The sequence below is a fragment of the Liolophura sinensis genome, chromosome 11, assembly GCF_032854445.1.
Source record: "Liolophura sinensis isolate JHLJ2023 chromosome 11, CUHK_Ljap_v2, whole genome shotgun sequence".
NCBI lineage: Eukaryota > Metazoa > Mollusca > Polyplacophora > Chitonida > Chitonidae > Liolophura > Liolophura sinensis.
The window spans coordinates 3,530,133-3,553,151 of NC_088305.1; the positions used below are offsets into that span (position 1 = coordinate 3,530,133).

A 23,019-nucleotide genomic window follows, 5' to 3' on the forward strand; every position below is an offset into this window, starting at 1 on the left:
AAACCTACCTAACTGGTCGCTGGACGAGATGAAGGATTTACTCTGCGCAACAATAACGTACCTACCTCAATTAATTGGCCGCTGGCTCAATTTGTCTATCTTACCATTCGAAGATTGGAGGCGCATTATAACCTCATTTTTTAAAACACCAGCCTTTGCTGCTGTAGACCGAAAGCGTGTACAGCGTCTGTCTGTGACGTTGTGTCATTGTTATAGGTGGTCGGTGTAAGTAACACGCTGGGTTAGGTCTATGACGTCTACCGTCGGTAAATGGCCCGGTTGTGCTCCAACTTAGCTTGTGATGCGCTGGGACACGTGGAAATAGTCCAAAACTATTAGAGCTGTATGTGTACAGCTGTAAGAGAATTCGACCTCTTCCTAATAATGCCTCCGTGCCGCAGGGCAGCGCAATTCTGCCATATACCAATGCTACTTGATACTCCTTTTAGGCAATTTGATGTTTGTTTTTCATTTGGAAAATTGTCCCGACTGGTCGGAACGACAAAAAAATAGTCTATAGACTCATTAGTATGTTCCTCCCCACGGAAATCTTTAGTAAAAGGCGAAAGATTTATTCGTGGATTTGAAGAGAAACCAGAGTTAGTCTTCATCAGTGGCTGCTGTGAAAAGTATCTAACTGGTCGCTGGACGAGATGGGAGATTTTCTCTGCGCAACAATAACGTACCTACCTCAATTAATTGGCCGCTGGCTCAATTTGTCTCTTGCAACAGCCGAAGATTGGAGGCGCATTTTAATCTCATTTTTTAAAACACCAGCCTTTGCTGATGAAGACCGGAAGCGTGTACAGCGTCTGTCTGTGACGAGGTGTCATTGTTGTAGGCGGTCGGGGTAAGGAACACGCTGGGCTAGGTCCATGACGTCTACCGTTGGTGATTGGCCCGGTTATATTCCAACTTAGCCTGTGATGCGCTGGAACACGTGGAAATAGTCCAAAACTTTTAGAGCTGTATGTGTACAGCTGTAAGAGAATTCGACCTCTTCCTAATAATGCCTCCGTGCCGCAGGGCAGCGCAATTCTGCCATATACCAATGCTACTTGATACTCCTTTTAGGCAATTTGATGTTTGTTTTTCATTTGGAAAAGTGTCCCGACTGGTCGGGACGACGAAAAATAGTCTATAGACTCATTAGTATTTTCCTCCCCACGGAAATCTTTAGTAAAAGGCGAAAGATTTATTCGTGGATTTGAAGAGAAACCAGAGTTAGTCTTCATCAGTGGCTGCTGTAAAACCTACCTAACTGGTCGCTGGACGAGATGGGGGATTTACTATGCGCAACAATAACGTACCTACCTCAATTAATTGGCCGCTGGCTCAATTTTTCTCTTGCAACAGCCGAAGATTGGTGGCGCATTTTAACCTCATTATTTAAAACACCAGACTTTGCTGATAAAGACCGGAAGCGTTTACAACGTCTGTCTGTTACGTTGTGTCATTGTTATAGGTGGTCGGGGTAAGGAACACGCTGGGCTTCCTCCATGACATCTACCGTCGGTGAATGACCCGGTTGTGCCCCAACTTAGCTTGTGATGCGCTGGGACACGTGGAAATAGTCCAAAACTTTTAGAGCTGTATGTGTACAGCTGTAAGAGAATTCGACCTCTTCCTAATAATGCCTCCGTGCCGCAGGGCGGCGCAATTCTGCCATATACCAATGCTACTTGATACTCCTTTTAGGCAATTTGATGTTTGTTTTTCATTTGGAAAATTGTACCGACTGGTCGGGACGACAAAAAATAGTCTATAGACTCATTAGTATGTTCCTCCCCACGGAAATCTTTAGTAAAAGGCGAAAGATTTATTCGTGGATTTGAAGAGAAACCAGAGTTAGTCTTCATCAATGGCTGCTGTAAAACCTACCTAACTGGTCGCTGGACGAGATGGGGGATTTACTATGCTCAACAATAATGTACCTACCTCAATTAATTGGCCGCTGGCTCAATTTGTCTATCTTACCATTCGAAGATTGGAGGCGCATTATAACCTCATTTTTTAAAACACCAGCCTTTGCTGCTGTAGACCGAAAGCGTGTACAGCGTCTGTCTGTGACGTTGTGTCATTGTTATAGGTGGTCGGTGTAAGTAACACGCTGGGTTAGGTCCATGACGTCTACCGTCGGTAAATGGCCCGGTTGTGCTCCAACTTAGCTTGTGATGCGCTGGGACACGTGGAAATAGTCCAAAACTATTAGAGCTGTATGTGTACAGCTGTAAGAGAATTCGACCTCTTCCTAATAATGCCTCCGTGCCGCAGGGCAGCGCAATTCTGCCATATACCAATGCTACTTGATACTCCTTTTAGGCAATTTGATGTTTGTTTTTCATTTGGAAAAATGTCCCGACTGGTCGGGACGACGAAAAATAGTCTATAGACTCATTAGTATTTTCCTCCCCACGGAAATCTTTAGTAAAAGGCGAAAGATTTATTCGTGGATTTGAAGAGAAACCAGAGTTAGTCTTCATCAGTGGCTGCTGTAAAACCTACCTAACTGGTCGCTGGACGAGATGGGGGATTTACTATGCGCAACAATAACGTACCTACCTCAATTAATTGGCCGCTGGCTCAATTTTTCTCTTCCAACAGCCGAAGATTGGTGGCGCATTTTAACCTCATTATTTAAAACACCAGACTTTGCTGATGAAGACCGGAAGCGTTTACAACGTCTGTCTGTTACGTTGTGTCATTGTTATAGGTGGTCGGGGTAAGGAACACGCTGGGCTTCGTCCATGACATCTACCGTCGGTGAATGACCCGGTTGTGCCCCAACTTAGCTTGTGATGCGCTGGGACACGTGGAAATAGTCCAAAACTTTTAGAGCTGTATGTGTACAGCTGTAAGAGAATTCGACCTCTTCCTAATAATGCCTCCGTGCCGCAGGGCAGCGCAATTCTGCCATATACCAATGCTACTTGATACTCCTTTTAGGCAATTTGATGTTTGTTTTTCATTTGGAAAGTTGTACCGACTGGTCGGGACGACAAAAAATAGTCTATAGACTCATTAGTATGTTCCTCCCCACGGAAATCTTTAGTAAAAGGCGAAAGATTTATTCGTGGATTTGAAGAGAAACCAGAGTTAGTCTTGTTCAGTGGCTGCTGTAAAACCTACCTAACTGGTCGCTGGACGAGATGGGGGATTTACTATGCCCAACAATAATGTACCTACCTCAATTAATTGGCCGCTGGCTCAATTTGTCTATCTTACCATTCGAAGATTGGAGGCGCATTATAACCTCATTTTTTAAAACACCAGACTTTGCTGCTGTAGACCGAAAGCGTGTACAGCGTCTGTCTGTGACGTTGTGTCATTGTTATAGGTGGTCGGTGTAAGTAACACGCTGCGTTAGGTCCATAACGTCTACCGTCGGTAAATGGCCCGGTTGTGCTCCAACATAGCTTGTGATGCGCTGGGACACGTGGAAATAGTCCAAAACTATTAGAGCTGTATGTGTACAGCTGTAAGAGAATTCGACCTCTTCCTAATAATGCCTCCGTGCCGCAGGGCAGCGCAATTCTGCCATATACCAATGCTACTTGACACTCCTTTTAGGCAATTTGATGTTTGTTTTTCATTTGGAAAATTGTCCCGACTGGTCGGAACGACAAAAAATAGTCTATAGACTCATTAGTATGTTCCTCCCCACGGAAATCTTTAGTAAAAGGCGAAAGATTTATTCGTTGATTTGAAGAGAAACCAGGGTTAGTCTTCATCAGTGGCTGCTGTAAAACCTACCTAACTGGTCGCTGGACGAGATGGGGGATTTACTATGCTCAACAATAATGTACCTACCTCAATTAATTGGCCGCTGGCTCAATTTGTCTCTTGCAACAGCCGAAGATTGGAGGCGCATTTTAACCTCATTTTTTAAAACATCAGACTTTGCTGATGAAGACCGGAAGCGTGTACAGTGTCTGTCTGTGACGAGGTGTCATTGTTGTAGGCGGTCGGGGTAAGGAACACGCTGGGCTAGGTCCATGACGTCTACCGTCGGTGATTGGCCCAGTTATGTTCCAACTTAGCCTGTGATGCGCTGGAACACGTGGAAATAGTCCAAAACTTTTAGAGCTGTATGTGTACAGCTGTAAGACAATTCGACCTCTTCCTAATAATGCCTCCGTGCCGCAGGGCAGCGCAATTCTGCCATATACCAATGCTACTTGATACTCCTTTTAGGCAATTTGATGTTTGTTTTTCATTTGGAAAATTGTCCCGACTGGTCGGAACGACAAAAAATAGTCTATAGACTCATTAGTATGTTCCTCCCCACGGAAATCTTTAGTAAAAGGCAAAAGATTTATTCGTTGATTTGAAGAGAAACCAGAGTTAGTCTTCATCAGTGGCTGCTGTAAAACCTACCTAACTGGTCGCTGGACGAGATGGGGGATTTACTATGCTCAACAATAATGTACCTACCTCAATTAATTGGCCGCTGGCTCAATTTGTCTATCTTACCATTCGAAGATTGGAGGCGCATTATAACCTCATTTTTTAAAACACCAGACTTTGCTGCTGTAGACCGAAAGCGTGTACAGCGTCTGTCTGTGACGTTGTGTCATTGTTATAGGTGGTCGGTGTAAGTAACACGCTGCGTTAGGTCCATGACGTCTACCGTCGGTAAATGGCCCGGTTGTGCTCCAACTTAGCTTGTGATGCGCTGGGACACGTGGAAATAGTCCAAAACTTTTAGAACTGTATGTGTACAGCTGTAAGAGAATTCGACCTCTTCCTAATAGTGCCTCCGTGCGGCAGGGCAGCGCAATTCTGCCATATACCAATGCTACTTGATACTCCTTTTAGGCAATTTGATGTTTGCTTTTCATTTGGAAAACTGTCCCGACTGGTCGGAACGACAAAAAATAGTCTATAGACTCATTAGTATGTTCCTCCCCACGGAAATCTTTAGTAAAAGGCGAAAGATTTATTCGTGGATTTGAAGGGAAACCAGAGTTAGTCTTCATCAGTGGCTGCTGTAAAACCTACCTAACTGGTCGCTGGACGAAATGAAGGATTTACTCTGCGCAACAATAACGTACCTACCTCAATTAATTGGCCGCTGGCTCAATTTGTCTCTTGCAACAGCCGAAGATTGGAGGCGCATTTTAATCTCATTTTTTAAAACACCAGCCTTTGCTGATGAAGACCGGAAGCGTGTACAGCGTCTGTCTGTGACGAGGTGTCATTGTTGTAGGCGGTCGGGGTAAGGAACACGCTGGGCTAGGTCCATGACGTCTACCGTTGGTGATTGGCCCGGTTATATTCCAACTTAGCCTGTGATGCGCTGGAACACGTGGAAATAGTCCAAAACTTTTAGAGCTGTATGTGTACAGCTGTAAGAGAATTCGACCTCTTCCTAATAATGCCTCCGTGCCGCAGGGCAGCGCAATTCTGCCATATACCAATGCTACTTGATACTCCTTTTAGGCAATTTGATGTTTGTTTTTCATTTGGAAAAGTGTCCCGACTGGTCGGGACGACAAAAAATAGTCTATAGACTCATTAGTATGTTCCTCCCCACGGAAATCTTTAGTAAAAGGCGAAAGATTTATTCGTGGATTTGAAGAGAAACCAGAGTTAGTCTTCATCAGTTGCTGCTTTAAAACCTACCTAACTGGTCGCTGGACGAGATGGAGGATTTACTATGCGCAACAATAACGTACCTACCTCAATTAATTGGCCGCTGGCTCAATTTTTCTCTTGCAACAGCCGAAGATTGGTGGCGCATTTTAACCTCATTATTTAAAACACCAGACTTTGCTGATGAAGACCGGAAGCGTTTACAACGTCTGTCTGTTACGTTGTGTCATTGTTATAGGTGGTCGGGGTAAGGAACACGCTGGGATTCGTCCATGACATCTACCGTCGGTGAATGACCCGGTTGTGCCCCAACTTAGCTTGTGATGCGCTGGGACACGTGGAAATAGTCCAAAACTTTTAGAGCTGTATGTGTACAGCTGTAAGAGAATTCGACCTCTTCCTAATAATGCCTCCGTGCCGCAGGGCGGCGCAATTCTGCCATATACCAATGCTACTTGATACTCCTTTTAGGCAATTTGATGTTTGTTTTTCATTTGGAAAATTGTACCGACTGGTCGGGACGACAAAAAATAGTCTATAGACTCATTAGTATGTTCCTCCCCACGGAAATCTTTAGTAAAAGGCGAAAGATTTATTCGTGGATTTGAAGAGAAACCAGAGTTAGTCTTCATCAATGGCTGCTGTAAAACCTACCTAACTGGTCGCTGGACGAGATGGGGGATTTACTATGCTCAACAATAATGTACCTACCTCAATTAATTGGCCGCTGGCTCAATTTGTCTATCTTACCATTCGAAGATTGGAGGCGCATTATAACCTCATTTTTTAAAACACCAGCCTTTGCTGCTGTAGACCGAAAGCGTGTACAGCGTCTGTCTGTGACGTTGTGTCATTGTTATAGGTGGTCGGTGTAAGTAACACGCTGGGTTAGGTCCATGACGTCTACCGTCGGTAAATGGCCCGGTTGTGCTCCAACTTAGCTTGTGATGCGCTGGGACACGTGGAAATAGTCCAAAACTATTAGAGCTGTATGTGTACAGCTGTAAGAGAATTCGACCTCTTCCTAATAATGCCTCCGTGCCGCAGGGCAGCGCAATTCTGCCATATACCAATGCTACTTGATACTCCTTTTAGGCAATTTGATGTTTGTTTTTCATTTGGAAAAATGTCCCGACTGGTCGGGACGACGAAAAATAGTCTATAGACTCATTAGTATTTTCCTCCCCACGGAAATCTTTAGTAAAAGGCGAAAGATTTATTCGTGGATTTGAAGAGAAACCAGAGTTAGTCTTCATCAGTGGCTGCTGTAAAACCTACCTAACTGGTCGCTGGACGAGATGGGGGATTTACTATGCGCAACAATAACGTACCTACCTCAATTAATTGGCCGCTGGCTCAATTTTTCTCTTGCAACAGCCGAAGATTGGTGGCGCATTTTAACCTCATTATTTAAAACACCAGACTTTGCTGATGAAGACCGGAAGCGTTTACAACGTCTGTCTGTTACGTTGTGTCATTGTTATAGGTGGTCGGGGTAAGGAACACGCTGGGCTTCGTCCATGACATCTACCGTCGGTGAATGACCCGGTTGTGCCCCAACTTAGCTTGTGATGCGCTGGGACACGTGGAAATAGTCCAAAACTTTTAGAGCTGTATGTGTACAGCTGTAAGAGAATTCGACCTCTTCCTAATAATGCCTCCGTGCCGCAGGGCGGCGCAATTCTGCCATATACCAATGCTACTTGATACTCCTTTTAGGCAATTTGATGTTTGTTTTTCATTTGGAAAATTGTACCGACTGGTCGGGACGACAAAAAATAGTCTATAGACTCATTAGTATGTTCCTCCCCACGGAAATCTTTAGTAAAAGGCGAAAGATTTATTCGTGGATTTGAAGAGAAACCAGAGTTAGTCTTGTTCAGTGGCTGCTGTAAAACCTACCTAACTGGTCGCTGGACGAGATGGGGGATTTACTATGCCCAACAATAATGTACCTACCTCAATTAATTGGCCGCTGGCTCAATTTGTCTATCTTACCATTCGAAGATTGGAGGCGCATTATAACCTCATTTTTTAAAACACCAGACTTTGCTGCTGTAGACCGAAAGCGTGTACAGCGTCTGTCTGTGACGTTGTGTCATTGTTATAGGTGGTCGGTGTAAGTAACACGCTGCGTTAGGTCCATAACGTCTACCGTCGGTAAATGGCCCGGTTGTGCTCCAACATAGCTTGTGATGCGCTGGGACACGTGGAAATAGTCCAAAACTATTAGAGCTGTATGTGTACAGCTGTAAGAGAATTCGACCTCTTCCTAATAATGCCTCCGTGCCGCAGGGCAGCGCAATTCTGCCATATACCAATGCTACTTGACACTCCTTTTAGGCAATTTGATGTTTGTTTTTCATTTGGAAAATTGTCCCGACTGGTCGGAACGACAAAAAATAGTCTATAGACTCATTAGTATGTTCCTCCCCACGGAAATCTTTAGTAAAAGGCGAAAGATTTATTCGTTGATTTGAAGAGAAACCAGAGTTAGTCTTCATCAGTGGCTGCTGTAAAACCTACCTAACTGGTCGCTGGACGAGATGGGGGATTTACTATGCTCAACAATAATGTACCTACCTCAATTAATTGGCCGCTGGCTCAATTTGTCTCTTGCAACAGCCGAAGATTGGAGGCGCATTTTAACCTCAGTTTTTAAAACATCAGACTTTGCTGATGAAGACCGGAAGCGTGTACAGTGTCTGTCTGTGACGAGGTGTCATTGTTGTAGGCGGTCGGGGTAAGGAACACGCTGGGCTTCGTCCATGACGTCTACCGTCGGTGATTGGCCCAGTTATGTTCCAACTTAGCCTGTGATGCGCTGGAACACGTGGAAATAGTCCAAAACTTTTAGAGCTGTATGTGTACAGCTGTAAGACAATTCGACCTCTTCCTAATAATGCCTCCGTGCCGCAGGGCAGCGCAATTCTGCCATATACCAATGCTACTTGATACTCCTTTTAGGCAATTTGATGTTTGTTTTTCATTTGGAAAATTGTCCCGACTGGTCGGAACGACAAAAAATAGTCTATAGACTCATTAGTATGTTCCTCCCCACGGAAATCTTTAGTAAAAGGCAAAAGATTTATTCGTTGATTTGAAGAGAAACCAGAGTTAGTCTTCATCAGTGGCTGCTGTAAAACCTACCTAACTGGTCGCTGGACGAGATGGGGGATTTACTATGCCCAACAATAATGTACCTACCTCAATTAATTGGCCGCTGGCTCAATTTGTCTATCTTACCATTCGAAGATTGGAGGCGCATTATAACCTCATTTTTTAAAACACCAGACCTTGCTGCTGTAGACCGAAAGCGTGTACAGCGTCTGTCTGTGACGTTGTGTCATTGTTATAAGTGGTCGGTGTAAGTAACACGCTGCGTTAGGTCCATGACGTCTACCGTCGGTAAATGGCCCGGTTGTGCTCCAACTTAGCTTGTGATGCGCTGGGACACGTGGAAATAGTCCAAAACTTTTAGAACTGTATGTGTACAGCTGTAAGAGAATTCGACCTCTTCCTAATAATGCCTCCGTGCGGCAGGGCAGCGCAATTCTGCCATATACCAATGCTACTTGATACTCCTTTTAGGCAATTTGATGTTTGTTTTTCATTTGGAAAACTGTCCCGACTGGTCGGAACGACAAAAAATAGTCTATAGACTCATTAGTATGTTCCTCCCCACGGAAATCTTTAGTAAAAGGCGAAAGATTTATTCGTGGATTTGAAGGGAAACCAGAGTTAGTCTTCATCAGTGGCTGCTGTAAAACCTACCTAACTGGTCGCTGGACGAGATGAAGGATTTACTCTGCGCAACAATAACGTACCTACCTCAATTAATTGGCCGCTGGCTCAATTTGTCTCTTGCAACAGCCGAAGATTGGAGGCGCATTTTAATCTCATTTTTTAAAACACCAGCCTTTGCTGATGAAGACCGGAAGCGTGTACAGCGTCTGTCTGTGACGAGGTGTCATTGTTGTAGGCGGTCGGGGTAAGGAACACGCTGGGCTAGGTCCATGACGTCTACCGTTGGTGATTGGCCCGGTTATATTCCAACTTAGCCTGTGATGCGCTGGAACACGTGGAAATAGTCCAAAACTTTTAGAGCTGTATGTGTACAGCTGTAAGAGAATTCGACCTCTTCCTAATAATGCCTCCGTGCCGCAGGGCAGCGCAATTCTGCCATATACCAATGCTACTTGATACTCCTTTTAGGCAATTTGATGTTTGTTTTTCATTTGGAAAAGTGTCCCGACTGGTCGGGACGACAAAAAATAGTCTATAGACTCATTAGTATGTTCCTCCCCACGGAAATCTTTAGTAAAAGGCGAAAGATTTATTCGTGGATTTGAAGAGAAACCAGAGTTAGTCTTCATCAGTTGCTGCTTTAAAACCTACCTAACTGGTCGCTGGACGAGATGGAGGATTTACTATGCGCAACAATAACGTACCTACCTCAATTAATTGGCCGCTGGCTCAATTTGTCTCTTGCAACAGCCGAAGATTGGTGGCGCATTTTAACCTCATTTTTTAAAACACCAGACTTTGCTGATGAAGACCGGAAGCGTTTACAACGTCTGTCTGTTACGTTGTGTCATTGTTATAGGTGGTCGGGGTAAGGAACACGCTGGGCTAGGTCCATGACATCTACCGTCGGTGAATGACCCGGTTGTGCTCCAACTTAGCTTGTGATGCGCTGGGACACGTGGAAATAGTCCAAAACTTTTAGAGCTGTATGTGTACAGCTGTAAGAGAATTCGACCTCTTCCTAATAATGCCTCCGTGCCGCAGGGCAGCGCAATTCTGCCATATACCAATGCTACTTGATACTCCTTTTAGGCAATTTGATGTTTGTTTTTCATTTGGAAAATTGTCCCGACTTATCGGGACGACAAAAAATAGTCTATAGACTCATTAGTATGTTCCTCCCCACGGAAATCTTTAGTAAAAGGCGAAAGATTTATTGGTGGATTTGAAGAGAAACCAGAGTTAGTCTTCATCCGTGGCTGATGTAAAACCTACCTAACTGGTCGCTGGACGAGATGGGGGATTTACTATGCTCAACAATAATGTACCTACCTCAATTAATTGGCCGCTGGCTCAATTTGTCTATCTTACCATTCGAAGATTGGAGGCGCATTATAACCTCATTTTTTAAAACACCAGCCTTTGCTGCTGTAGACCGAAAGCGTGTACAGCGTCTGTCTGTGACGTTGTGTCATTGTTATAGGTGGTCGGTGTAAGTAACACGCTGGGTTAGGTCCATGACGTCTACCGTCGGTAAATGGCCCGGTTGTGCTCCAACTTAGCTTGTGATGCGCTGGGACACGTGGAAATAGTCCAAAACTATTAGAGCTGTATGTGTACAGCTGTAAGAGAATTCGACCTCTTCCTAATAATGCCTCCGTGCCGCAGGGCAGCGCAATTCTGCCATATACCAATGCTACTTGATACTCCTTTTAGGCAATTTGATGTTTGTTTTTCATTTGGAAAAATGTCCCGACTGGTCGGGACGACGAAAAATAGTCTATAGACTCATTAGTATTTTCCTCCCCACGGAAATCTTTAGTAAAAGGCGAAAGATTTATTCGTGGATTTGAAGAGAAACCAGAGTTAGTCTTCATCAGTGGCTGCTGTAAAACCTACCTAACTGGTCGCTGGACGAGATGGGGGATTTACTATGCGCAACAATAACGTACCTACCTCAATTAATTGGCCGCTGGCTCAATTTTTCTCTTGCAACAGCCGAAGATTGGTGGCGCATTTTAACCTCATTATTTAAAACACCAGACTTTGCTGATGAAGACCGGAAGCGTTTACAACGTCTGTCTGTTACGTTGTGTCATTGTTATAGGTGGTCGGGGTAAGTAACACGCTGGGCTTCGTCCATGACATCTACCGTCGGTGAATGACCCGGTTGTGCCCCAACTTAGCTTGTGATGCGCTGGGACACGTGGAAATAGTCCAAAACTTTTAGAGCTGTATGTGTACAGCTGTAAGAGAATTCGACCTCTTCCTAATAATGCCTCCGTGCCGCAGGGCAGCGCAATTCTGCCATATACCAATGCTACTTGATACTCCTTTTAGGCAATTTGATGTTTGTTTTTCATTTGGAAAATTGTACCGACTGGTCGGGACGACAAAAAATAGTCTATAGACTCATTAGTATGTTCCTCCCCACGGAAATCTTTAGTAAAAGGCGAAAGATTTATTCGTGGATTTGAAGAGAAACCAGAGTTAGTCTTGTTCAGTGGCTGCTGTAAAACCTACCTAACTGGTCGCTGGACGAGATGGGGGATTTACTATGCCCAACAATAATGTACCTACCTCAATTAATTGGCCGCTGGCTCAATTTGTCTATCTTACCATTCGAAGATTGGAGGCGCATTATAACCTCATTTTTTAAAACACCAGACTTTGCTGCTGTAGACCGAAAGCGTGTACAGCGTCTGTCTGTGACGTTGTGTCATTGTTATAGGTGGTCGGTGTAAGTAACACGCTGCGTTAGGTCCATAACGTCTACCGTCGGTAAATGGCCCGGTTGTGCTCCAACATAGCTTGTGATGCGCTGGGACACGTGGAAATAGTCCAAAACTTTTAGAGCTGTATGTGTACAGCTGTAAGAGAATTCGACCTCTTCCTAATAATGCCTCCGTGCCTCAGGGCAGCGCAATTCTGCCATATACCAATGCTAATTGATACTCCTTTTAGGCAATTTGATGTTTGTTTTTCATTTGGAAAATTGTCCCGACTGGTCGGAACGACAAAAAATAGTCTATAGAATCATTAGTATGTTCCTCCCCACGGAAATCTTTAGTAAAAGGCGAAAGATTTATTTGTGGATTTAAAGAGAAACCAGAGTTAGTCTTCATCAGTGGCTGCTGTAAAACCTACCTAACTGATCGCTGGACGAGATGGGGGATTTACTCTGCGCAACAATAACGTACCTACCTCAATTAATTGGCCGCTGGCTCAATTTGTCTCTTGAAACAGCCAAAGATTGGAGGCGCATTTTAACCTCATTTTTTAAAACACCAGCCTTTGCTGATGAAGACCGGAAGCGTGTACAGCGTCTGTCTGTGACGAGGTGTCATTGTTGTAGGCGGTCGGGGTAAGGAACACGCTGGGTTAGGTCCATGACGTCTACCGTCGGTGATTGGCCCGGTTATGTTCCAACTTAGCCTGTGATGCGCTGGAACACGTGGAAATAGTCCAAAACTTTTAGAGCTGTATGTGTACAGCTGTAAGAGAATTCGACCTCTTCCTAATAATGCCTCCGTGCCGCAGGGCAGCGCAATTCTGCCATATACCAATGCTACTTGATACTCCTTTTAGGCAATTTGATGTTTGTTTTTCATTTGGAAAATTGTCCCGACTGGTCGGAACGACAAAAAATAGTCTATAGACTCATTAGTATGTTCCTCCCCACGGAAATCTTTAGTAAAAGGCGAAAGATTTATTCGTGGATTTGAAGAGAAACCAGAGTTAGTCTTCATCAGTGGCTGCTGTAAAACCTACCTAACTGGTCGCTGGACGAGATGGGGGATTTACTATGCTCAACAATAATGTACCTACCTCAATTAATTGGCCGCTGGCTCAATTTGTCTATGTTACCATTCGAAGATTGGTGGCGCATTATAACCTCATTTTTTTAAACACCAGCCTTTGCTGCTGTAGACCGAAAGCGTGTACAGCGTCTGTCTGTGACGTTGTGTCATTGTTATAGGTGGTCGGGGTAAGTAACACGCTGCGTTAGGTCCATGACGTCCACCGTCGGTAAATGGCCCGGTTGTGCTCCAACTTAGCTTGTGATGCGCTGGGACACGTGGAAATAGTCCAAAACTATTAGAGCTGTATGTGTACAGATGTAAGACAATTCGACCTCTTCCTAATAATGCCTCCGTGCGGCAGGGCAGCGCAATTCTGCCATATACCAATGCTACTTGATACTCCTTTTAGGCAATTTGATGTTTGTTTTTCACTTGGAAAATTGTCCCGACTGGTCGGAACGACAAAAAATAGTCTATAGACTCATTAGTATGTTCCTCCCCACGGAAATCTTTAGTAAAAGGCGAAAGATTTATTCGTGGATTTGAAGAGAAACCAGAGTTAGTCTTCATCAGTGGCTGCTGTGAAACGTATCTAACTGGTAGCTGGACGAGATGGGAGATTTACTCTGCGCAACAATAACGTACCTACTTCAATTAATTGGCCGCTGGCTCAATTTGTCTCTTGCAACAGCCGAAGATTGGAGGCGCATTTTAACCTCATTTTTTAAAACACCAGCCTTTGCTGATGAAGACCGGAAGCGTGTACAGCGTCTGTCTGTGACGAGGTGTCATTGTTGTAGGCGGTCGGGGTAAGGAACACGCTGGGCTAGGTCCATGACGTCTACCGTCGGAGATTGGCCCGCTTATGTTCCAACTTAGCCTGTGATGCGCTGGAACACGTGGAAATAGTCCAAAACTTTTAGAGCTGTATGTGTACAGCTGTAAGAGAATTTGACCTCTTCCTAATAATGCCTCCGTGCGGCAGGGCAGCGCAATTCTGCCATATACCAATGCTACTTGATACTCCTTTTAGGCAATTTGATGTTTGTTTTTCATTTGGAAAATTGTACCGACTGGTCGGGGCGACAAAAAATAGTCTATAGACTCATTAGTATGTTCCTCCCCACGGAAATCTTTAGTAAAAGGCGAAAGATTTATTCGTGGATTTGAAGAGAAACCAGAGTTAGTCTTCATCAGTGGCTGCTGTAAAACCTACCTAACTGGTCGCTGGACGAGATGGGGGATTTACTATGCTCAACAATAATGTACCTACCTCAATTAATTGGCCGCTGGCTCAATTTGTCTATCTTACCATTCGAAGATTGGAGGCGCATTATAACCTCATTTTTTAAAACACCAGCCTTTGCTGCTGTAGACCGAAAGCGTGTACAGCGTCTGTCTGTGACGTTGTGTCATTGTTATAGGTGGTCGGTGTAAGTAACACGCTGGGTTAGGTCCATGACGTCTACCGTCGGTAAATGGCCCGGTTGTGCTCCAACTTAGCTTGTGATGCGCTGGGACACGTGGAAATAGGCCAAAACTATTAGAGCTGTATGTGTACAGCTGTAAGAGAATTCGACCTCTTCCTAATAATGCCTCCGTGCCGCAGGGCAGCGCAATTCTGCCATATACCAATGCTACTTGATACTCCTTTTAGGCGATTTGATGTTTGTTTTTCATTTGGAAAATTGTCCCGACTGGTCGGGACGACAAAAAATAGTCTATAGACTCATTAGTATGTTCCTCCCCACGGAAATCTTTAGTAAAAGGCGAAAGATTTATTCGTGGATTTGAAGAGAAACCAGAGTTAGTCTTCATCAGTGGCTGCTGTAAAACCTACCTAACTGGTCGCTGGACGAGATGGGGGATTTACTATGCTCAACAATAATGTACCTACCTCAATTAATTGGCCGCTGGCTCAATTTGTCTATCTTACCATTCGAAGATTGGAGGCGCATTATAACCTCATTTTTTAAAACACCAGCCTTTGCTGCTGTAGACCGAAAGCGTGTACAGCGTCTGTCTGTGACGTTGTGTCATTGTTATAGGTGGTCGGTGTAAGTAACACGCTGGGTTAGGTCCATGACGTCTACCGTCGGTAAATGGACCGGTTGTGCTCCAACTTAGCTTGTGATGCGCTGGGACACGTGGAAATAGTCCAAAACTATTAGAGCTGTATGTGTACAGCTGTAAGAGAATTCGACCTCTTCCTAATAATGCCTCCGTGCCGCAGGGCAGCGCAATTCTGCCATATACCAATGCTACTTGATACTCCTTTTAGGCAATTTGATGTTTGTTTTTCATTTGGAAAATTGTCCCGACTGGTCGGAACGACAAAAAAATAGTCTATAGACTCATTAGTATGTTCCTCCCCACGGAAATCTTTAGTAAAAGGCGAAAGATTTATTCGTGGATTTGAAGAGAAACCAGAGTTAGTCTTCATCAGTGGCTGCTGTGAAACGTATCTAACTGGTCGCTGGACGAGATGGGAGATTTACTCTGCGCAACAATAACGTACCTACCTCAATTAATTGGCCGCTGGCTCAATTTGTCTCTTGCAACAGCCGAAGATTGGAGGCGCATTTTAACCTCATTTTTTAAAACACCAGACTTTGCTGATGAAGACCGGAAGCGTGTACAGTGTCTGTCTGTGACGAGGTGTCATTATTGTAGGCGGTCGGGGTAAGGAACACGCTGGGCTAGGTCCATGACGTCTACCGTCGGTGATTGGCCCGGTTATGTTCCAACTTGGCCTGTGATGCGCTGGATCAGGTGGAAATAGTCCAAAACTTTTAGAGCTGTATGTGTACAGCTGTAAGAGAATTCGACCTCTTCCTAATAATGCCTCCGTGCCTCAGGGCAGCGCAATTCTGCCATATACCAATGCTACTTGATACTCCTTTTAGGCAATTTGATGTTTGCTTTTCATTTGGAAAATTGTCCCGACTGGTCGGAACGACAAAAAATAGTCTATAGACTCATTAGTATGTTCCTCCCCACGGAAATCTTTAGTAAAAGGCGAAAGATTTATTCGTGGATTTGAAGAGAAACCAGAGTTAGTCTTCATCAGTGGCTGCTGTGAAACGTATCTAACTGGTCGCTGGACGAGATGGGAGATTTACTCTGCGCAACAATAACGTACCTACCTCAATTAATTGGCCGCTGGCTCAATTTGTCTCTTGCAACAGCCGAAGATTGGTGGCGCATTTTAACCTCATTTTTTAAAACACCAGACTTTGCTGATGAAGACCGGAAGCGTTTACAACGTCTGTCTGTTACGTTGTGTCATTGTTATAGGTGGTCGGGGTAAGGAACACGCTGGGCTAGGTCCATGACATCTACCGTCGGTGAATGACCGGGTTGTGCTCCAACTTAGCTTGTGATGCGCTGGGACACGTGGAAATAGTCCAAAACTTTTAGAGCTGTATGTGTACAGCTGTAAGAGAATTCGACCTCTTCCTAATAATGCCTCCGTGCCGCAGGGCAGCGCAATTCTGCCATATACCAATGCTACTTGATACTCCTTTTAGGCGATTTGATGTTTGTTTTTCATTTGGAAAATTGTCCCGACTGGTCGGGACGACAAAAAATAGTCTATAGACTCATTAGTATGTTCCTCCCCACGGAAATCTTTAGTAAAAGGCGAAAGATTTATTCGTGGATTTGAAGAGAAACCAGAGTTAGTCTTCATCAGTGGCTGCTGTAAAACCTACCTAACTGGTCGCTGGACGAGATGGGGGATTTACTATGCTCAACAATAATGTACCTACCTCAATTAATTGGCCGCTGGCTCAATTTTTCTCTTGCAACAGCCGAAGATTGGAGGCGCATTTTAACCTCATTTTTTAAAACATCAGACTTTGCTGATGAAGACCGGAAGCGTGTACAGTGTCTGTCTGTGACGAGGTGTCATTGTTGTAGGCGGTCGGGGTAAGGAACACGCTGGGCTAGGTCCATGACGTCTACCGTCGGTGATTGGCCCAGTTATGTTCCAACTTAGCCTGTGATGCGCTGGAACACGTGGAAATAGTCCAAAACTTTTAGAGCTGTATGTGTACAGCTGTAAAACAATTCGACCTCTTCCTAATAATGCCTCCGTGCCGCAGGGCAGCGCAATTCTGCCATATACCAATGCTACTTGATACTCCTTTTAGGCAATTTGATGTTTGTTTTTCATTTGGAAAATTGTCCCGACTGGTCGGAACGACAAAAAATAGTCTATAGACTCATTAGTATGTTCCTCCCCACGGAAATCTTTAGTAAAAGGCAAAAGATTTATTCGTTGATTTGAAGAGAAACCAGAGTTAGTCTTCATCAGTGGCTGCTGTAAAACGTACCTAACTGGTCGCTGGACGAGATGGGGGATTTACTATGCTCAACAATAATGTACCTACCTCAATTAATTGGCCGCTGGCTCAATTTGTCTATCTTACCATTCGAAGATTGGAGGCGCATTATAACCTCATTTTTTAAAACACCAGACCTTGCTGCTGTAGACCGAAAGCGTGTACAGCGTCTGTCTGTGACGTTGTGTCATTGTTATAGGTGGTCGGTGTAAGTAACACGCTGCGTTAGGTCCATGACGTCTACCGTCGGTAAATGGCCCGGTTGTGCTCCAACATAGCTTGTGATGCGCTGGGACACGTGGAAATAGTCCAAAACTATTAGAGCTGTATGTGTACAGCTGTAAGAGAATTCGACCTCTTCCTAATAATGCCTCCGTGCCGCAGGGCAGCGCAATTCTGCCATATACCAATGCTACTTGACACTCCTTTTAGGCAATTTGATGTTTGTTTTTCATTTGGAAAATTGTCCCGACTGGTCGGAACGACAAAAAATAGTCTATAGACTCATTAGTATGTTCCTCCCCACGGAAATCTTTAGTAAAAGGCGAAAGATTTATTCGTGGATTTGAAGAGAAACCAGAGTTAGTCTTCATCAGTGGCTGCTGTGAAACGTATTTAACTGGTCGCTGGACGAGATGGGAGATTTACTCTGCGCAACAATAACGTACCTACCTCAATTAATTGGCCGCTGGCTCAATTTGTCTCTTGCAACAGCCGAAGATTGGAGGCGCATTTTAACCTCATTTTTTAAAACACCAGACTTTGCTGATGAAGACCGGAAGCGTTTACAACGTCTGTCTGTTACGTTGTGTCATTGTTATAGGTGGTCGGGGTAAGGAACACGCTGGGCTAGGTCCATGACATCTACCGTCGGTGAATGACCCGGTTGTGCTCCAACTTAGCTTGTGATGCGCTGGGACACGTGGAAATAGTCCAAAACTTTTAGAGCTGTATGTGTACAGCTGTAAGAGAATTCGACCTCTTCCTAATAATGCCTCCGTGCCGCAGGGCAGCGCAATTCTGCCATATACCAATGCTACTTGATACTCCTTTTAGGCAATTTGATGTTTGTTTTTCATTTGGAAAATTGTCCCGACTGGTCGGAACGACAAAAAATAGTCTATAGACTCATTAGTATGTTCCTCCCCACGGAAATCTTTAGTAAAAGGCGAAAGATTTATTCATGGATTTGAAGAGAAACCAGAGTTAGTCTTCATCAGTGGCTGGTATGAAACGTATCTAACTGGTCGTTGGACGAGATCCGAGATTTACTCTGCGCAACAATAACGTACCTACCTCAATTAATTGGCCGCTGGCTCAATTTTTCTCTTGCAACTGCCGAAGATTGAAGGCGCATTTTAACCTCATTTTTTAAAACACCAGACTTTGCTGATGAAGACCGGAAGCGTTTACAACGTCTGTCTGTGACGTTGTGTCATTGTTTTAGGTGGTCGGGGTAAGGAACACGCTGGGCTAGGTCCATGACATCTACCGTCGGAGATTGGCCCGGTTGTGCTCCAACTTAGCTTGTGATGCGCTGGGACACGTGGAAATAGTCCAAATCTTTTAGAGCTGTATGTGTACAGCTGTAAGAGAATTCGACCTCTTCCTAATAATGCCTCCGTGCGGCAGGGCAGCGCAATTCTGCCATATACCAATGCTACTTGATACTCCTTTTAGGCAATTTGATGTTTGTTTTTCATTTGGAAAATTGTCCCGACTGGTCGGGACGACAAAAAATAGTCTATAGACTCATTAGTATGTTCCTCCCCACGGAAATCTTTAGTAAAAGGCGAAAGATTTATTCGTGGATTTGAAGAGAAACCAGAGTTAGTCTTCATCAGTGGCTGCTGTAAAACCTACCTAACTGGTCGCTGGACGAGATGGGGGATTTACTATGCTCAACAATAATGTACCTACCTCAATTAATTGGCCGCTGGCTCAATTTGTCTATCTTACCATTCGAAGATTGGAGGCGCATTATAACCTCATTTTTTAAAACACCAGCCTTTGCTGCTGTAGACCGAAAGCGTGTACAGCGTCTGTCTGTGACGTTGTGTCATTGTTATAGGTGGTCGGTGTAAGGAACACGCTGGGTTAGGTCTATGACGTCTACCGTCGGTAAATGGCCCGGTTGTGCTCCAACTTAGCTTGTGATGCGCTGGGACACGTGGAAATAGTCCAAAACTATTAGAGCTGTATGTGTACAGCTGTAAGAGAATTCGACCTCTTCCTAATAATGCCTCCGTGCCGCAGGGCAGCGCAATTCTGCCATATACCAATGCTACTTGATACTCCTTTTAGGCAATTTGATGTTTGTTTTTCATTTGGAAAATTGTCCCGACTGGTCGGAACGACAAAAAAATAGTCTATAGACTCATTAGTATGTTCCTCCCCACGGAAATCTTTAGTAAAAGGCGAAAGATTTATTCGTGGATTTGAAGAGAAACCAGAGTTAGTCTTCATCAGTGGCTGCTGTGAAAAGCATCTAACTGGTCGCTGGACGAGATGGGAGATTTACTCTGTGCAACAATAACGTACCTACCTCAATTAATTGGCCGCTGGCTCAATTTTTCTCCTGCAACAGCCGAAGATTGGAGGCGCATTATAACCTCATTTTTTAAAACACCAGCCTTTGCTGATGAAGACCGGAAGCGTGTACAGCGTCTGTCTGTGACGAGGTGTCATTGTTGTAGGCGATCGGGGTAAGGAACACGCTGGGTTAGGTCCATGACGTCTACCGTCGGTGATTGGCCCGGTTATGTTCCAACTTAGCCTGTGATGCGCTGGAACACGTGGAAATAGTCCAAAACTTTTAGAGCTGTATGTGTACAGCTGTAAGAGAATTCGACCTCTTCCTAATAATGCCTCCGTGCCGCAGGGCAGCGCAATTCTGCCATATACCAATGCTACTTGATACTCCTTTCAGGCAATTTGATGTTTGTTTTTCATTTGGAAAAGTGTCCCGACTGGTCGGGACGACGAAAAATAGTCTATAGACTCATTAGTATGTTCCTCCCCACGGAAATCTTTAGTAAAAGGCGAAAGATTTATTCGTGGATTTGAAGAGAAACCAGAGTTAGTCTTCATCAGTGGCTGCTGTAAAACCTACCTAACTGGTCGCTGGACGAGATGGGGGATTTACTATGCGCAACAATAACGTACCTACCTCAATTAATTGGCCGCTGGCTCAATTTTTCTCTTGCAACAGCCGAAGATTGGAGGCGCATTTTAACCTCATATTTTAAAACACCAGACTTTGCTGATGAAGACCGGAAGCGTTTACAACGTCTGTCTGTTACGTTGTGTCATTGTTATAGGTGGTCGGGGTAAAGAGCACGCTGGGCTAGGTCCATGATATCTACCGTCGGTGAATGACCCGGTTGTGCTCCAGCTTAGCTTGTGATGCGCTGGGACACGTGGAAAAAGTCCAAAACTTTTAGAGCTGTATGTGTACAGCTGTAAGAGAATTCGACCTCTTCCTAATAATGCCTCCGTGCCGCAGGGCAGCGCAATTCTGCCATATACCAATGCTACTTGATACTCCTTTTAGGCGATTTGATGTTTGTTTTTCATTTGGAAAATTGTCCCGACTGGTCGGGACGACAAAAAATAGTCTATAGACTCATTAGTATGTTCCTCCCCACGGAAATCTTTAGTAAAAGGCGAAAGATTTATTGGTGGATTTGAGGAGAAACCAGAGTTAGTCTTCATCAGTGGCTGCTGTAAAACCTACCTAACTGGTCGCTGGACGAGATGGGGGATTTACTATGCTCAACAATAATGTACCTACCTCAATTAATTGGCCGCTGGCTCAATTTGTCTATCTTACCATTCGAAGATTGGAGGCGCATTATAACCTCATTTTTTAAAACACCAGCCTTTGCTGCTGTAGACCGAAAGCGTGTACAGCGTCTGTCTGTGACGTTGTGTCATTGTTATAGGTGGTCGGTGTAAGTAACACGCTGGGTTAGGTCCATGACGTCTACCGTCGGTAAATGGCCCGGTTATGTTCCAACTTAGCCTGTGATGCGCTGGATCACGTGGAAATAGTCCAAAACTTTTAGAGCTGTATGTGTACAGCTGTAAGAGAATTCGACCTCTTCCTAATAATGCCTCCGTGCCGCAGGGCAGCGCAATTCTGCCATATACCAATGCTACTTGATACTCCTTTTAGGCAATTTGATGTTTGCTTTTCATTTGGAAAATTGTCCCGACTGGTCGGAACGACAAAAAATAGTCTATAGACTCATTAGTATGTTCCTCCCCACGGAAATCTTTAGTAAAAGGCGAAAGATTTATTCGTGGATTTGAAGAGAAACCAGAGTTAGTCTTCATCAGTGGCTGCTGTGAAACGTATCTAACTGGTCGCTGGACGAGATGGGAGATTTACTATGCGCAACAATAACGTACCTACCTCAATTAATTGGCCGCTGGCTCAATTTTTCTCTTGCAACAGCCGAAGATTGGAGGCGCATTTTAACCTCATTTTTTTAAACACCAGCCTTTGCTGATGAAGACCGGAAGCGTGTACAGCGTCTGTCTGTGACGAGGTGTCATTGTTGTACGCAGTCGGGGTAAGGAACACGCTGGGCTAGGTCCATGACGTCTACCGTCGGTGATTGGCCCGGTTATGTTCCAACTTAGCCTGTGATGCGCTGGATCACGTGGAAATAGTCCAAAACTTTTAGAGCTGTATGTGTACAGCTGTAAGAGAATTCGACCTCTTCCTAATAATGCCTCCGTGCCGCAGGGCAGCGCAATTCTGCCATATACCAATGCTACTTGATACTCCTTTTAGGCGATTTGATGTTTGTTTTTCATTTGGAAAATTGTCCCGACTGGTCGGGACGACAAAAAATAGTCTATAGACTCATTAGTATGTTCCTCCCCACGGAAATCTTTAGTAAAAGGCGAAAGATTTATTGGTGGATTTGAGGAGAAACCAGAGTTAGTCTTCATCAGTGGCTGCTGTAAAACCTACCTAACTGGTCGCTGGACGAGATGGGGGATTTACTATGCTCAACAATAATGTACCTACCTCAATTAATTGGCCGCTGGCTCAATTTGTCTATCTTACCATTCGAAGATTGGAGGCGCATTATAACCTCATTTTTTAAAACACCAGCCTTTGCTGCTGTAGACCGAAAGCGTGTACAGCGTCTGTCTGTGACGTTGTGTCATTGTTATAGGTGGTCGGTGTAAGTAACACGCTGGGTTAGGTCCATGACGTCTACCGTCGGTAAATGGCCCGGTTGTGCTCCAACTTAGCTTGTGATGCGCTGGGACACGTGGAAATAGTCCAAAACTATTAGAGCTGTATGTGTACAGCTGTAAGAGAATTCGACCTCTTCCTAATAATGCCTCCGTGCCGCAGGGCAGCGCAATTCTGCCATATACCAATGCTACTTAATACTCCTTTTAGGCAATTTGATGTTTGTTTTTCATTTGGAAAATTCTCCCGACTGGTCGGAACGACAAAAAATAGTCTATAGACTCATTAGTATGTTCCTCCCCACGGAAATCTT

General features: G+C 44.5%; 37 non-coding genes across 37 annotated transcripts in view; all 37 read right to left on the bottom strand.

Moving 5' to 3' along the window:
• Nucleotides 1–481: 481 nt before the first annotated feature.
• Nucleotides 482–603, bottom strand: LOC135478758 (U5 spliceosomal RNA). Its single transcript, XR_010445655.1, has one exon. It is a non-coding gene; the product is annotated as a U5 spliceosomal RNA (small nuclear RNA).
• A 503-nt stretch (nt 604–1,106) lies between these two features.
• Nucleotides 1,107–1,227, bottom strand: LOC135478826 (U5 spliceosomal RNA). Its single transcript, XR_010445721.1, has one exon. It is a non-coding gene; the product is annotated as a U5 spliceosomal RNA (small nuclear RNA).
• A 503-nt stretch (nt 1,228–1,730) lies between these two features.
• On the bottom strand, nt 1,731–1,851 carry LOC135478796 (U5 spliceosomal RNA). Its single transcript, XR_010445692.1, has one exon. It is a non-coding gene; the product is annotated as a U5 spliceosomal RNA (small nuclear RNA).
• Nucleotides 1,852–2,354: 503 nt separating this feature from the next.
• LOC135478827 (U5 spliceosomal RNA) lies at nt 2,355–2,475 on the bottom strand. The gene has a single exon (XR_010445722.1). It is a non-coding gene; the product is annotated as a U5 spliceosomal RNA (small nuclear RNA).
• Nucleotides 2,476–2,978: 503 nt separating this feature from the next.
• LOC135478797 (U5 spliceosomal RNA) lies at nt 2,979–3,099 on the bottom strand. Its single transcript, XR_010445693.1, has one exon. It is a non-coding gene; the product is annotated as a U5 spliceosomal RNA (small nuclear RNA).
• A 503-nt stretch (nt 3,100–3,602) lies between these two features.
• LOC135478835 (U5 spliceosomal RNA) lies at nt 3,603–3,723 on the bottom strand. Its single transcript, XR_010445729.1, has one exon. It is a non-coding gene; the product is annotated as a U5 spliceosomal RNA (small nuclear RNA).
• A 503-nt stretch (nt 3,724–4,226) lies between these two features.
• Nucleotides 4,227–4,347, bottom strand: LOC135478560 (U5 spliceosomal RNA). Its single transcript, XR_010445469.1, has one exon. It is a non-coding gene; the product is annotated as a U5 spliceosomal RNA (small nuclear RNA).
• A 503-nt stretch (nt 4,348–4,850) lies between these two features.
• LOC135478856 (U5 spliceosomal RNA) lies at nt 4,851–4,971 on the bottom strand. The gene has a single exon (XR_010445748.1). It is a non-coding gene; the product is annotated as a U5 spliceosomal RNA (small nuclear RNA).
• Nucleotides 4,972–5,474: 503 nt separating this feature from the next.
• Nucleotides 5,475–5,595, bottom strand: LOC135478480 (U5 spliceosomal RNA). The gene has a single exon (XR_010445393.1). It is a non-coding gene; the product is annotated as a U5 spliceosomal RNA (small nuclear RNA).
• A 503-nt stretch (nt 5,596–6,098) lies between these two features.
• LOC135478798 (U5 spliceosomal RNA) lies at nt 6,099–6,219 on the bottom strand. The gene has a single exon (XR_010445694.1). It is a non-coding gene; the product is annotated as a U5 spliceosomal RNA (small nuclear RNA).
• Nucleotides 6,220–6,722: 503 nt separating this feature from the next.
• Nucleotides 6,723–6,843, bottom strand: LOC135478829 (U5 spliceosomal RNA). The gene has a single exon (XR_010445724.1). It is a non-coding gene; the product is annotated as a U5 spliceosomal RNA (small nuclear RNA).
• A 503-nt stretch (nt 6,844–7,346) lies between these two features.
• LOC135478799 (U5 spliceosomal RNA) lies at nt 7,347–7,467 on the bottom strand. Its single transcript, XR_010445695.1, has one exon. It is a non-coding gene; the product is annotated as a U5 spliceosomal RNA (small nuclear RNA).
• Nucleotides 7,468–7,970: 503 nt separating this feature from the next.
• On the bottom strand, nt 7,971–8,091 carry LOC135478555 (U5 spliceosomal RNA). The gene has a single exon (XR_010445464.1). It is a non-coding gene; the product is annotated as a U5 spliceosomal RNA (small nuclear RNA).
• Nucleotides 8,092–8,594: 503 nt separating this feature from the next.
• On the bottom strand, nt 8,595–8,715 carry LOC135478561 (U5 spliceosomal RNA). Its single transcript, XR_010445470.1, has one exon. It is a non-coding gene; the product is annotated as a U5 spliceosomal RNA (small nuclear RNA).
• A 503-nt stretch (nt 8,716–9,218) lies between these two features.
• On the bottom strand, nt 9,219–9,339 carry LOC135478857 (U5 spliceosomal RNA). The gene has a single exon (XR_010445749.1). It is a non-coding gene; the product is annotated as a U5 spliceosomal RNA (small nuclear RNA).
• Nucleotides 9,340–9,842: 503 nt separating this feature from the next.
• LOC135478481 (U5 spliceosomal RNA) lies at nt 9,843–9,963 on the bottom strand. Its single transcript, XR_010445394.1, has one exon. It is a non-coding gene; the product is annotated as a U5 spliceosomal RNA (small nuclear RNA).
• A 503-nt stretch (nt 9,964–10,466) lies between these two features.
• Nucleotides 10,467–10,587, bottom strand: LOC135478752 (U5 spliceosomal RNA). The gene has a single exon (XR_010445650.1). It is a non-coding gene; the product is annotated as a U5 spliceosomal RNA (small nuclear RNA).
• A 503-nt stretch (nt 10,588–11,090) lies between these two features.
• On the bottom strand, nt 11,091–11,211 carry LOC135478830 (U5 spliceosomal RNA). The gene has a single exon (XR_010445725.1). It is a non-coding gene; the product is annotated as a U5 spliceosomal RNA (small nuclear RNA).
• Nucleotides 11,212–11,714: 503 nt separating this feature from the next.
• LOC135478800 (U5 spliceosomal RNA) lies at nt 11,715–11,835 on the bottom strand. Its single transcript, XR_010445696.1, has one exon. It is a non-coding gene; the product is annotated as a U5 spliceosomal RNA (small nuclear RNA).
• A 503-nt stretch (nt 11,836–12,338) lies between these two features.
• LOC135478352 (U5 spliceosomal RNA) lies at nt 12,339–12,459 on the bottom strand. Its single transcript, XR_010445278.1, has one exon. It is a non-coding gene; the product is annotated as a U5 spliceosomal RNA (small nuclear RNA).
• A 503-nt stretch (nt 12,460–12,962) lies between these two features.
• Nucleotides 12,963–13,083, bottom strand: LOC135478645 (U5 spliceosomal RNA). Its single transcript, XR_010445549.1, has one exon. It is a non-coding gene; the product is annotated as a U5 spliceosomal RNA (small nuclear RNA).
• A 503-nt stretch (nt 13,084–13,586) lies between these two features.
• Nucleotides 13,587–13,707, bottom strand: LOC135478646 (U5 spliceosomal RNA). Its single transcript, XR_010445550.1, has one exon. It is a non-coding gene; the product is annotated as a U5 spliceosomal RNA (small nuclear RNA).
• A 503-nt stretch (nt 13,708–14,210) lies between these two features.
• On the bottom strand, nt 14,211–14,331 carry LOC135478871 (U5 spliceosomal RNA). The gene has a single exon (XR_010445762.1). It is a non-coding gene; the product is annotated as a U5 spliceosomal RNA (small nuclear RNA).
• A 503-nt stretch (nt 14,332–14,834) lies between these two features.
• Nucleotides 14,835–14,955, bottom strand: LOC135478482 (U5 spliceosomal RNA). The gene has a single exon (XR_010445395.1). It is a non-coding gene; the product is annotated as a U5 spliceosomal RNA (small nuclear RNA).
• A 503-nt stretch (nt 14,956–15,458) lies between these two features.
• Nucleotides 15,459–15,580, bottom strand: LOC135478759 (U5 spliceosomal RNA). Its single transcript, XR_010445656.1, has one exon. It is a non-coding gene; the product is annotated as a U5 spliceosomal RNA (small nuclear RNA).
• Nucleotides 15,581–16,083: 503 nt separating this feature from the next.
• LOC135478647 (U5 spliceosomal RNA) lies at nt 16,084–16,204 on the bottom strand. Its single transcript, XR_010445551.1, has one exon. It is a non-coding gene; the product is annotated as a U5 spliceosomal RNA (small nuclear RNA).
• Nucleotides 16,205–16,707: 503 nt separating this feature from the next.
• On the bottom strand, nt 16,708–16,828 carry LOC135478483 (U5 spliceosomal RNA). Its single transcript, XR_010445396.1, has one exon. It is a non-coding gene; the product is annotated as a U5 spliceosomal RNA (small nuclear RNA).
• Nucleotides 16,829–17,331: 503 nt separating this feature from the next.
• Nucleotides 17,332–17,452, bottom strand: LOC135478562 (U5 spliceosomal RNA). Its single transcript, XR_010445471.1, has one exon. It is a non-coding gene; the product is annotated as a U5 spliceosomal RNA (small nuclear RNA).
• A 503-nt stretch (nt 17,453–17,955) lies between these two features.
• On the bottom strand, nt 17,956–18,076 carry LOC135478648 (U5 spliceosomal RNA). Its single transcript, XR_010445552.1, has one exon. It is a non-coding gene; the product is annotated as a U5 spliceosomal RNA (small nuclear RNA).
• A 503-nt stretch (nt 18,077–18,579) lies between these two features.
• Nucleotides 18,580–18,700, bottom strand: LOC135478741 (U5 spliceosomal RNA). The gene has a single exon (XR_010445639.1). It is a non-coding gene; the product is annotated as a U5 spliceosomal RNA (small nuclear RNA).
• A 503-nt stretch (nt 18,701–19,203) lies between these two features.
• LOC135478484 (U5 spliceosomal RNA) lies at nt 19,204–19,324 on the bottom strand. Its single transcript, XR_010445397.1, has one exon. It is a non-coding gene; the product is annotated as a U5 spliceosomal RNA (small nuclear RNA).
• A 503-nt stretch (nt 19,325–19,827) lies between these two features.
• Nucleotides 19,828–19,949, bottom strand: LOC135478761 (U5 spliceosomal RNA). Its single transcript, XR_010445658.1, has one exon. It is a non-coding gene; the product is annotated as a U5 spliceosomal RNA (small nuclear RNA).
• A 503-nt stretch (nt 19,950–20,452) lies between these two features.
• LOC135478575 (U5 spliceosomal RNA) lies at nt 20,453–20,573 on the bottom strand. Its single transcript, XR_010445483.1, has one exon. It is a non-coding gene; the product is annotated as a U5 spliceosomal RNA (small nuclear RNA).
• A 503-nt stretch (nt 20,574–21,076) lies between these two features.
• On the bottom strand, nt 21,077–21,197 carry LOC135478703 (U5 spliceosomal RNA). Its single transcript, XR_010445604.1, has one exon. It is a non-coding gene; the product is annotated as a U5 spliceosomal RNA (small nuclear RNA).
• Nucleotides 21,198–21,700: 503 nt separating this feature from the next.
• Nucleotides 21,701–21,821, bottom strand: LOC135478649 (U5 spliceosomal RNA). Its single transcript, XR_010445553.1, has one exon. It is a non-coding gene; the product is annotated as a U5 spliceosomal RNA (small nuclear RNA).
• A 503-nt stretch (nt 21,822–22,324) lies between these two features.
• Nucleotides 22,325–22,445, bottom strand: LOC135478704 (U5 spliceosomal RNA). The gene has a single exon (XR_010445605.1). It is a non-coding gene; the product is annotated as a U5 spliceosomal RNA (small nuclear RNA).
• A 504-nt stretch (nt 22,446–22,949) lies between these two features.
• The window catches only part of LOC135478789 (U5 spliceosomal RNA), a 120-nt gene continuing 50 nt past the window's right edge, over nt 22,950–23,019 (bottom strand). Inside the window, exon 1 of the small nuclear RNA XR_010445685.1 lies at nt 22,950–23,019. This exon is cut by the window's right edge and continues 50 nt beyond it. This is a non-coding gene — a small nuclear RNA (U5 spliceosomal RNA).